General features: G+C 43.2%; 1 long non-coding RNA gene across 1 annotated transcript in view; it reads left to right on the top strand.

Moving 5' to 3' along the window:
• The window catches only part of LOC123518995, a 77144-nt gene extending 68151 nt beyond the window's left edge, over positions 1-8993 (top strand). Inside the window, exon 3 of the long non-coding RNA XR_006678945.1 lies at positions 8466-8993. This is a non-coding gene — a long non-coding RNA (uncharacterized LOC123518995). The remainder of the gene's footprint in view (positions 1-8465) is intronic.
• The last annotated feature ends 3507 nt before the right edge of the window (positions 8994-12500 follow it).

Genomic DNA, 12500 nt, shown 5'->3' with positions numbered 1-12500 from the left:
CTTACCTTAACCTTAACCTAATTTAACGTAATTCAACCTAACGTAACCTAACGTAATTTAACTTAAATTAACTTAACCTAACCTAACCTTAACCCTAACCTTAACCTAATTTAACCTAACTTAACTTAACAACCTAAGTTAACTTACCTTAACCCACTTTACCCTAACTTAACCTAACCTAACAACCTAACAACCTAACTTAACCTACCTTAACCCAATTTATCCTAATTTAACTTAAGCTAACCTAACTTAACCTCCACCTTCACCTCTTTTAACCTAACCTAGCTTAACCTAACCTATCACAGCAAGTCTCCACTATTCCGTGTCGCCCTTTTAGCCTCAGTACAAGCGGCAGGGGTCTTCTTAGCTCAGGGGAATAGCCACCAGCGGACCGACTCTCCCTTTCATCCATTCCGGCACAATGGACCCAATAGGTTTTCCTCGCCCATCCACCATCCACTCTGACGCAAAGGACGCCGGAGGAAACTCGAAACTCTCCTGGGTCTTCGTGTGGTGAAGGGGAAAGACGAGGGTGCGACTTGTCGGGTGGAATTTAGGAGGGACAAAAGAGGTGGAGAAGGAAGGAAAGAGCGAGGCGAACTGGGGGTCAGACCTTACCCTCCTCCTCCTCCTCCTCCTCCTCCTGCTCTTCTTCCTCTTCCTGCTGGTCCTTGTCTTCTTCCTTCTCGTCCTCGTTCTCCTCTCCCCTCGGTGATCGATTTCTCTCTCTCTCTCTCTCTCTCTCTCTCTCTCTCTCTCTCTCTCTCTCTCTCTCTCTCTCTCTCTCTCTCTCTCTCTCTCTCTCTCTCTCTCTCTCTCTCTCTCTCTCTCTCTCTCTCTCTCTCTCTCTCTCTCTCTCTCTCTCTCTCTCTCTCTCTCTCTCTCTCTCTCTCTCTCTCTCTCTCTCTCTCTCTCTCTCTCTCTCTCTCTCTCTCTCTCTCTCTCTCTCTCTCTCTCTCTCTCTCTCTCTCTCTCTCTCTCTCTCTCTCTCTCTCTCTCCCTTGCCATTTATGTCATCGGTCTTCTTCGCTTTTTGGGCTCTCCAGAATTTCTCCACGAGTTAGTGAGTGAGTTAGTGTCTGTCTCTGTCTCTGTCCATCTCTTAGCCTCGCCACTCTCTTGTCTGCAGTCACTCTGTATTACTCTGCCTCAAAGGTTTGGTGTATTGCAGACTTCATCTCTTCTCTCTTGTTGGAACGTGTCATGGGTTACAGCGTCATTTGGCTTCTCTGTTGTAGTGTTTCGTTGTTATCAGGCGTTGTCATGAAATGCTTCATAGATTTACCGTTTGTGTTGCTGTGGTGTTTTCACAGGTACTGCCTGACTTTCTTTATATAGTTTTCTGTTGTTTATTTATCATTATCTGCAGGTTTTAGGGTAAAAAGTATGGGTCCGTCTCCATCCCAAGAAACAGCATTTTACAACATTAGGACGTTTTCTAAGGACATTCATAACATTTCTATGCCTCAAAGCACTTCTTAGTCATCTCTTTAATCATTCTTCTCACTAAATCCTGATATCGAAACACACGATGCCACTGTCTCTTATGATAAACCAACAAACCACAAACAACAACTTACTAACATTACGATGCTCTTTTATACAGAAGCATACACACACAAAAAAAAAAAAAAAAAAAAAAAACTTCTAATCACTCACGTATTTAACGTTCCCCGTGTTACTGATGCCTAGTATGTTAAACCCACACACTTTATGCAAACATCAACTCAACATTACAACACCATTATGAAGACACACAAACACATGAAAACACCCCCTAATCACTCACATATATAACATTTCCCTAATAAACCAACCCAAACTCGTAATACTTCGATGCCTAGTATGATAAACCCACAAGCCCCAAACTCCATTACTCACTCAACCAGTCAGTCTTTCATCCTTCCACCACCTCACACGTCCCTCTCTTTCACCTCTGTATTTCCGCCTTCACCAGCCGTCGCTCAACATCCACCCCGCCACTTGTAACACGCCGCTGCCCTCACCCCACCCGTCACGACCTGTCCCTCCTCACTGAGTAGCTACATTACCGGTTTCCATTTGTTTGATGAGGGAAGGCAGGTGAGGGTGTCTGGCTTGATGTAACTACACCGCCTATCAGAAGCCGCGCGTCATGCTGGTCTCGAGGGAAGGAAGAGGAGAAGGAGAAAGAAGAAGAGGAGGAAGGGATTGGAATGAAGAGGGGAGATTGTTAAGGGGAAGAGAGAGAGTGAGGAAAAATAGGAAAGTTTGAAGGAAAGGATGGAAAAATAGGAGAGTAGAGGAGAAGGAGAAAAAAGAGGAAGATACTCATAAATAAGGAAAGGAGGAGAATGAGAAGAAAGTTGTTGAAGGTTGGAAAAGGAAATAATGATTGAGAAATAGAATAGAGAAGAAAAGAAAGGAGACTTGAAGGAAGAAAAGAACAAGGAGAGGAAGGAAGGAGTATGTAGGGGAGCAGAAGAGAGAATGTTGGCGGAAAAAAGAGGAAGGGAATTGGGAAAAGGAGAGGAGAAGGAATAGATGGAAAAAGAGGACTAGAGTAGGAAAAAAATAGAAGGGAAGAGGTTTCAATTCAGAGAGAGAGAGAGAGAGAGAGAGAGAGAGAGATAGAGAGAGGAAAGGTTGGAACATGTATAGACTATAACATTTAGTCTTGAATTCCCATGGATGTGCGTCACCGTGGGCAGTGTGAGGAAAGGAATGTTACATCGCGTGTTCTTTCAACTCATTTACTGAAGAGTGTCACAGAGACGTGGGTTTAAGCGGAACTCGGAGATGAAACGTAGAATCGGATCACTGAATAAACCTTTCCCCTTCCACTCACATCATCAAAGGAGTAGCGACCCTTAAGAGCTTCTGCATTAGTCTTATTTTCTCTTGGATTTGATTTTCCAGGTATGAGGAAATAATATAGGGTTTTTCTGAACGGGTCTTATTTTGATTACTACTTGCACCGTGGTAATGTTTTATCTATTGGGTGTCTTGAATTTTTCGTTGGATTGGGAGGGCTATAGGTTAAGTTGGGTTATCTTAGCTTATGATGCGTTAGATTGGGTTATATTGGATTGAATTTATGTTTGGTTCAGTTGGGCTAGGTTAAGTTATATTAGATTAGGTTAGACTGCACATATTAGGTTGGGTGTTTGTGTTAGCTTAGATTACGTTAGAATAGGTCTCATTGAATTAGATTGTGTTTGGTTAGGTTAGATTAAGTTTGGTGTAGACTGGACTATAGGTTAGGTTGAATAATGTTAGATTAGATTGACTTACACAAGGTAATATTAGGTTAAATCAATTTCCGTAGCAGCTTCTGTGTTTAGATCCGATAAACTGGCGATGTGCTCGGTTAATTCCCTTTGCAGCATCATTGTTTCTTCGACGAGACGCTTCAAAGTAATGGCTGCTAGTCTACCACTACTATTATCATCTATAACACGTTTATCTCCTCGTATAATTCAATTACAAGTTCGAATTAGACCAATATTTTTCTTTGTAGTCATTCCTCACGTAATACTGAGCGTGACATAGCAGCTAGCCACGATGAGATTCTCTTTGTCACGTTCGTTTCCATTGAGTTACATTAAACACGAGATGAACCGATGATTCAGTCCTCTTGTCGCATTGCTGGCGGACACGAATGCGGATGCACATTATCAGCTGCTTTCTCTCCCCCTCGTTCTCCGTTCCTCAAGCGTCGCATCAGTGGGCGGTGAATCCTAATGATGAGGGGAGCTCGCATAAAACCAATGGACGACACGGGGCTGCTGGGCTCATGAGGGGCGCTGTGCCTTCCCAAGTACCAAAGTTTTCATAGCTGAGAAGTGTAGTGTGTGTGTGTGTGTGTGTGTGTGTGTGTGTGTGTGTGTGTGTGTGTGTGTGTGTGTGTGTGTGTGTGTGTGTATGTGAGTGTGTGTGTTTGTGTGTGTATCGCTTGCATGCATGAACAGAGCAACATAACGGGCAAAGTTTGCGTGGTGTGCTGGGCGTCATGTTTTCCACACTTGATGGAGTGGACGCGTACCTTTAACCTTTAACCTCAGCGTAATGAAATAGTACAAATACTGTTTCCCTTATACTCCAACATTATTTATGGGATCATGTGTAAATATTTATCTTGCACCAAATTCTAATTTTCTCCGTTCTACCTTCCTGAACTCATACAAAACATTTTTGCGTAATTCGTTGTAAAGCAAGGCTGCAGGTTGTAAAAGATTTTGTTTCCTTATTGTTCTTTTAATTAATTTATCTTTATCTACTGTTGCGTTACCTGCAATGTACTTCTTTCATACACTGCGGAACATACACTATCATTGTCATTTGATCGATTAACCAGAACCCTAACCATGTTGTAAGTTGATGCTATATAGATGCTTGTATTTGTTTATCAACTCCACTGGAATTATGGATCTTTGTGGTTTTGGCGATGGCTGTCATGGTGGTAGTGGTAATGGTGCTGGTGGTGATGGTGACGGTAGTGGTGGTAGTGGTGTTGGTGGCGGGATAGTGGTGGTGGTGGTAGGTGTGGTACTGGCGGTGGTGGTTTAGATAGTAATGTTTAATGCTTTTAGGTTATGTCTCGGCATTTTTGTCGGCTACTGAGGGCTGGTATTGTTTCCTTGTATTTGTCTCAACTTATACACTCAGACACTCAATTTATGGATTCAGACGCACTAGTGTTTCGTGCAGCTGGAGCAGGACAACCTAAACAAGAGTCAATGACCTGCCATGCGACCTCAATCTGAGCTGACCTGCCATCATCTCTTAAAGTTGCCGAATGATTTTTAACTCCACGCTCACTTATGAAAATCTCTCGCAATTTGATATAATCCTGCTCTATATATATATATATCTCTCTCTCTCTCTCTCTCTCTCTCTCTCTCTCTCTCTCTCTCTCTCTCTCTCTCTCTCTCTCTCTCTCTCTCTCTCTCTCTCTCTCTCTCTCTCTCTCTCTCTCTCTCTCTCTCTCTCTCTCATCTTATTCAGCGTCTCTTTCGTGGAGACAAAAGTTTGAAAGGTTTGGCGCACAGCCCGTGTGATTTACTGCAAACTCCTGCTTGCCATCCAAGACTCCGTCTGCTTCAGCACTCCAGCACTCATCGCTGAGGAGGAGAGGGAGGAAGAAGAGAGGCGGAAGAAGAGTAAAAGTGAAAAAAGTGGAGGAGAAAAGAGATTGAGGAAAATGGAGGGAAAGAGAAAGAAGTGGTGGAAGTGAGAGAGAGAGAGAGAGAGAGAGAGAGAGAGAGAGAGAGAGAGAGAAATTATGATAATTCTAATGGTGATGATGATAAGACTCAAGCAATGATGATCTCGATGATTAATTAATGTGGTAGGTTAGAGTTTGTTGAGATTTGTTTTGGTTTGGGCTGATTCAGGCGGCTTTGAACTATGGTAATGTTGGGTTGGGTCTGTGGCTGTGGTGCGGTGATATGCGGTGCGTGTGGCTGGCTGGCTGTGTGTGGCTTTGTTGGCATTAATTGTTTGTGAAATCAATGCAGACCGTTAGAGTGGTCAGGAGGAACAGAGGCAATTAATCTTCATTCTTTTTGTAACCTTTGCATTGTTAGGCTCGAGTTGTGCCAGCGAAACGTTTACGTGATAAGATTGACGCATGGGTTGGGAGTCTATCCGGAACTTTATCAGGCTCGTTATCTTCGTAAACAATACAGACCGATGATTTCTTTTCCGGGATGGTGTTATGTTTTTTTATCGTGTGTGTGTGTGTGTGTGTGTGTGTGTGTGTGTGTGTGTGTGTGTGTGTGTAGTGATGATGGCATTGCGGGGTTCAGTGTTGGTTTGCCTCATGGAAACAGACAGATGGGAGTTAAAGGAGGTACACACACACACACACACACACACACACACACACACACACACACACACACACACACACACACACACACACACACACACACACACACACACACACAGAGAGAGAGAGAGAGAGAGAGAGAGAGAGAGAGAGAGAGAGAGAGAGAGAGAGAGAGAGAGAGAGAGAGAGAGAGAGAGAGAGAGAGAGAGAGAGAGAGAGAGAGAGAGAGAGAGACAGAGAGACTAAGAGAGAGAGAGACAGAGAGACTAAGAGAGACAGAGACTAAGAGAGACAGAGAGAGAGAGAGAGACTAGAGAGAGAGAGAGAGACTAGAGAGAGAGAGAGACAGACTAGAGAGAGAGAGAGAGACAGACTAGAGAGAGAGAGACAGAGAGAGAGAGACAGACTAGAGAGAGAGAGACAGACTAGAGAGAGAGAGAGAGACAGACTAGAGAGAGAGAGAGACAGACTAGGAGAGAGAGAGACAGACTAGAGAGAGAGAGAGACAGACTAGGAGAGAGAGAGAGACAGACTAGGAGAGAGAGAGACAGACTAGGAGAGAGAGAGAGACAGACTAGGAGAGAGAGAGACAGACTAGAGAGAGAGAGAGAGAGAGAGAGAGAGAGAGAGAGAGAGAGAGAGAGAGAGAGAGAGAGAGAGAGAGACAGAGACAGACACACTAGAGAGAGAGAGAGAGAGAGAGAGAGAGAGAGAGAGAGAGAGAGAGAGAGAGAGACAGAGACTAAGAGAGAGAGAGAGAGAGAGAGAGAGAGAGAGAGAGAGAGAGAGAGAGAGAGAGAGAGAGAGAGAGAGAGAGAGACTAAGAGAGAGAGAGAGAGAGAGAGAGAGAGAGAGAGAGAGAGAGACTAAGAGAGAGAGAGACTAAGAGAGAGAGAGAGAGACTAAGAGAGAGAGAGAGAGAGAGAGAGAGAGAGAGAGACTAAGAGAGAGAGAGAGAGAGAGAGAGAGAGAGAGAGAGAGAGAGAGAGAGAGAGAGAGACTAAGAGAGAGAGAGAGACTAAGAGAGAGAGACTAAGAGAGAGAGAGAGAGACAGACTGAGAGAGAGAAACAGACTGGGAGAGAGAGACAGACTAGAGAGAGAGAGAGAGAGAGAGAGAGAGAGAGAGACTAAGAGAGAGAGAGAGAGAGACTAAGAGAGAGACAAAGAGAGAGAGAGAGAGAGAGACAGAGAGACTAAGAGAGAGAGACTGAGAGAGAGACTGAGAGAGAGAGTGAGACTAAGAGAGAGAGTGAGACTAAGAGAGAGTGAGACTAAGAGAGAGACAGAGACTAAGAGAGAGAGACAGAGACACGGAAAGATTAGCCGAGGGAAGCAATCAAAACAAATACTCGTTCTTTTATTGGTCTATTCCCTCGCGACCAAGGAAGGAAAAAAGAAACCTGAAAGAAACACATGTTCATTTGAAGTATTTTGACCGTACCCTAATACTTATGTTAGTTTTTTTTTTTTTATAACTAATATACGTATCGTGTATCTTATTGAGTCTTATGAATTCATAAATACAGTTGAAAATACCTGGATTAATATATACATGGAAAGAAAAATAATTCTTGGTATTCTTAATAAAATACTCCACGTTTTCTTCTTTAAGTATATCGTGCCCCGGCTAACCGTATGAACTCACATAAAATAATAGTAATATCTTCAAAAAGGCACGCTCTTCACACACACTCTTAACATAATAACATCCACGTTTTCTTAGCGCTGCCGTATCGTGAGGCTGTGCAGTACAGCAAGAGTACTGTACTACACCTGAGCAACATAAAGGCTAATGGACTTCATGTTAGCGCACAATACGAGGCCGCCCAGCTTCCACACAAAGGAGCGGAGAGAAGGCCGAGGCGCTGCTTTAGGAGAGTCGCCGTCGTGCCCTGAGAGGAAGGAAATCTCGGTCAGGGGTCATTGCCGGTTTATCCCAAGACGGCGAAGCTTTTTGCGGCGCGGCTGTGACGTCAAAGGATCCGAGGCGAGATTGTGTAGCCTGATAGTGGAGTCTACTTACCTGCTCGCCCCACCTGCTTTGGGGCGTGCAGGAAGTGACAGGTGTGTTTTATGATCAGCTGAGCACCACTGGAGGGAAGAGAGAGAGAGATGAACACGAGTACAAAGGGAAGAGAGGCAGGAGGAAAGAGAGGAAGGAGGCACAGGAAGGAAAGGAAAACGGAGGCGGCAGATAGTAGGGCTTTGTGTGATGAGAAGCACCATGGGTCTGGGTGTGGTGCAGCTTGGGTCTGTGCTCCCTTGCCTCATCTTTCCTTCATTATTTCTAGTTCTCTCACCTGGAAATGCTGCGGAGGGAAACGTTGCCTGGTTACCGCATTAAGTACGAGAGGGAGGAGAATGCGGGAGAGGGGGGGGAGCTGCGAGTTGAAAATAAATCATGTTATTACGATATTAAATTCACTTTTGCAATACGAGTACGTATCTGCTTAGTCATGTTATTACGATGTTAAATTCACTTTTGCAATACGAGTATCTGCTTAGGATGGAGATATTAAATACTTTACACATATTAATGCAACACTGCTTCCACAAATAACATGAATTTCAACGTAATAACAGGATGAGAGCTATTCATTGAATAACTCAGTGAGTACAGCATTATTAATTAAGTCTGTGACATTTTCCAGGTATGATATTGTGAGGCATTTGAATGGAAGGACAAGACACATAAAGAAAGAAAGAAATAAAGAAAGAAAGATGAAAAGAGAATTTGCTGCGCCTCATCAAAGTCTTCCCGAGAGCAGCGCTGTTGCCTCTTAGTCTTCTCCTGTTGGCACTTCCTGGAAAACGCCGAGTAGGATTTCCAGAAGCGAGAAGAGCACGAGGCGATACTTGCTGTAGCAGGATGCTAAAGATGTAGTGAACCCTGAAACAACAGAAGCAAGACATGTCAATCTTTGCGGAAGGTATGGTGGTTCTGGGAAGAGCAGAAGTGAAAAAAAAAAAAAAATTAGAATGAAAAAAAGAAATGAAATACAATGAATTAAGTGAAGGAAAACTTGAATACAGTACAAAATGACTAACAGTGAAGTGAACTGGAAATGAAACGGACAGACATAGAAACAGATAGAAAGAAAGAAAAAGAAGAAAAGGGGAGCACTGATGACCGCTATCCAGCAAGCACCTGCCTCCCTACCTGCCTCCCTGCTCCTCCAATCAAGGTAAGTGGCGTGGCCCATTTCCCATATACGTGTTCATTTTACGCTTTCAGTCCATCATTCGCAGGCCAGGACGTTCTCCACGCCGCCCAGCTGTTGAGTGAAGGACGGATATGTGACGACAGGGACAAACAGACGCAGACAAATATATAGGGATAAGATAGATGCCTAAACACTTATAGACGAGTACAGGAAAGCTTACACAATTACTAAACGCAGGTGGAGATACGCTTTGATAGTAATAGATATGCAAAGGTAGGGTTGACAGGCACAATCAAATAAATTGAAGTACAATCAACAAAGACGGGTAAAAACATGCACATACAGACTATTATACTGTTACGTTCACCGGTTAAATGGGTAAGAATCGCATCGGGGAGCCGGTGAACAATAACAAAAACAAAAGAAAAAAACACTGCAGGTTCAACTGGTGAGGATATGCAAAGGGGGCACTTGAGAAGCTATTTACTAACCCAATAACAAAACACATGAAACCGACATATACACAGATATAATTCACAAATAAATACAACAATAAATAACCCAACTTAACAATACCTAACAATAACACTAATCCTATATGGAGGCAATGTGGAAAAAAACGGGACGAGGGGAAGCGATACTTATGAGGTGTCGCAGTGGTAAAGTGCTGGATGATGTGGATCCCATGGTATTCCAAGAGGCGTTGTGTTCACTGGTTGAGGCCTTGACCTAGACTGATTTCCAAAAATCAGGGAGCTCGCTTAACACTTTCGCTTGAGTCGGATGGGGCCGCGTAAATCCAACTTCGGTACAGTAGCGGGGCTTCATGAGACGGTGACGTGGAGGGTTCATGAAACGGTGTCGTTGAGGGGAGGTGGAGAGGTGGCGAACGAGGTAGCAAGCGGAGGAGATGAGGGTAGTGGAGTATGTTACGGGCGGGCCGTAACAAGACACAGACAGGCATAGGCAGTGTAGATATCGGTGTCTAAAAAGTATAAGCAAAGAAAAATGTTTATCCGCTATTTTAGATGTGTCCTAAAAGTTTCCTCTTGTAACGGCTGAGTGGAGAACGTGAGAGAAAGTCCTTGAAAGTAGCCAGGCATGGTTGGCAGCAGAAGAACTCCCATGTTTTGATGGAGCCTCCCTTGTTTTATCCTTATGTTCCTGTCCTGCAATGATTCACATACGTCGATGCTGGTGATGATAAATAATGATGATGGTAGTGGTGGTGATGGTGGTGGATATACAGTATATAGGTAGCCACGAGAGGTCATGATACGTACTTAACTGTCCAATTTGTTATCCCACAGGTAGATACAAGTAGATACAAGTAACCGCTATTGGTCGTTGAGGGTATTAGAGTGTCACATCTTGTAGTTATGTATGGGTCTTAATACTGTAGTCTTGTTCTCAGCCATGTCGTAAGGTAAAGGGGCAGTCAAGGGGAGTAATTACGCACGCCCGTTCACCGTCATATTTATCGTTTTGAAGGTACATTTACAGGCAACCACCACCAGCAGGAAGCCGCGCTGGAGTTCATTAGGGTTAGGGACAGACAGAGTGCGAGGCGGGACTGTGTTGGTTAAGGTACGATGAATGTTTGGAAGGTTTTATTATCATTATTATTATCATCCTTAGCTGCTGCTGCTGCTGCTCAAATGATACAGTTGGTAATGGAGCTTGACAAGTGAACGTAACGCAGGAGAATAATGGAATGCGTTCGTGTGGATGAATGTGGCGAGACAGTGTCGATTCAGGCACGACTAGTGTTGAATTTAGAGAATTTTAATTATTATATTTTTGGGTTTATTATTGTAAGTTTATATACTTATTAATGAAGCTTGACGCTTTAATTCTACAGAACTCCGGCAATTAATGAAAAGTTCTCTTGTGATTGGGTGCGACAGGACATTGTTAGTAGAAATACGATGACAGTTGATTTTAAAATATTTTTTTATCTTTCTAGGTTATAATTCCCAGTTTATACAGCTTCCACCAATGGAAGTCAGTGAGTTGATTCTATATAATATAGGCGGGTGATGTAAAAAATTCTTATATGGTTGAGTGAGTGTACAGTTATAGTGACAACACGAATGATTGTTGAATTAAAACGACTGTCAGTGTAAGGCTCACTTGGTTATCTTTTTGCACTGTATATACTTACTAATAGAACTCAAGTTTTTAGCTTTAAGAAGCACAAGTGAGTAATGAAAAATTCCGGCATGTCCGAGTGTAACAAGACAATTTTTGGGCTGAAATGTGATGGCAAACTGAAGTGTTTTTCATTATCTGTATGGTAATAACAGTCTGGAAAACGTTTTATTGTGATCCACTTTCATTACAAGCTTTCATCTGCCGTGCGGAATACATACACTCTTATTAAGTGCCATCGTCGTCAGCAGTGATTAAAGTGTAGTTTTATTAGTTATTAAATGTGTGTGTGTGTGTGTGTGTGTGTGTGTGTGTGTGTGTGTGTGTGTGTGTGTGTGTGTGTGTGTGTGTGTGTGTGTGTGTGTGTGCTCGAAGTGGAGTGATGAAACGAGTGCGGTTATAGGAAATGATAAAGAGAGAGAAGTTATTTGTTTCCAAGGATTCTGTAATTGCTTTTTCCTCTTTCTTGGTAGTAAGTGGACGACTCTTTATACTCGTGATACGATGAGGAAGCTAAAGGTGGAGAGAAAAAACCTTGAGAAAGATATGAGGACATTTGACGTGAAGAGATTACGCGCGCGCGCAGACACACACACACACACACACACACACACACACACACACACACACACACACACACACACACACACACACACACACACACACACACACACACACACACACACACAAGTTAAATTTTACCCTATAAGCTCTTCGGTGTCAAAATGTTCAGCTCCGTCCAAAAGTTACAAGTCCCACAGTTGAGCAACAAAAAATTACAGCAAACTTTTATTACTCCCTCACTCTCCTTCCCGCCCCACAGACACAGTGGAGGGGAGAACCTTTGAAATCTGTACTACTCACTTGCCTCTCTTCGTCCTAACGTCCATCCCCCATCCCCCCCCCATACGCACAGAACAGTCCCTCTCACACACATCTGCATTGTGATCTGCGCGATGACTGAAGTGATTCTCATGTGTAGTAGGGCATCCTAAATTTGATCAGAGAGAGAGAGAGAGAGAGAGAGAGAGAGAGAGAGAGAGAGAGAGAGAGAGAGAGAGAGAGAGAGAGAGAGAGAGAGAGAGAGAATATTTATTTATTTTATAATGATATTTTTTCACTTTGGAGAAAATTTTAATAGGAAGTAATGGATATATTAACGGGGAGGGATAGAGTTAAAAGTCACTTTTGCGGATGTGATTGATAGATATATTGGCACGTGTTTTAACATATTAGTATGTATGAACTGTCTCTCGGTCCACTAGAGAGCTGTTTCCCTGTGGACTAATGCCTGAAATGAATGCTGTAAATATTCATGTTATTCGTAGAAAGCTACTGCATTTTGGCAGAAATTCTTCTAAAATTCGTAAA

This window comes from Portunus trituberculatus, chromosome 44 (assembly GCF_017591435.1).
Source record: "Portunus trituberculatus isolate SZX2019 chromosome 44, ASM1759143v1, whole genome shotgun sequence".
In the NCBI taxonomy this organism is placed as follows: Eukaryota; Metazoa; Arthropoda; class Malacostraca; order Decapoda; family Portunidae; genus Portunus; species Portunus trituberculatus.
This window is presented reverse-complemented; position numbering and strand designations above follow the sequence as displayed.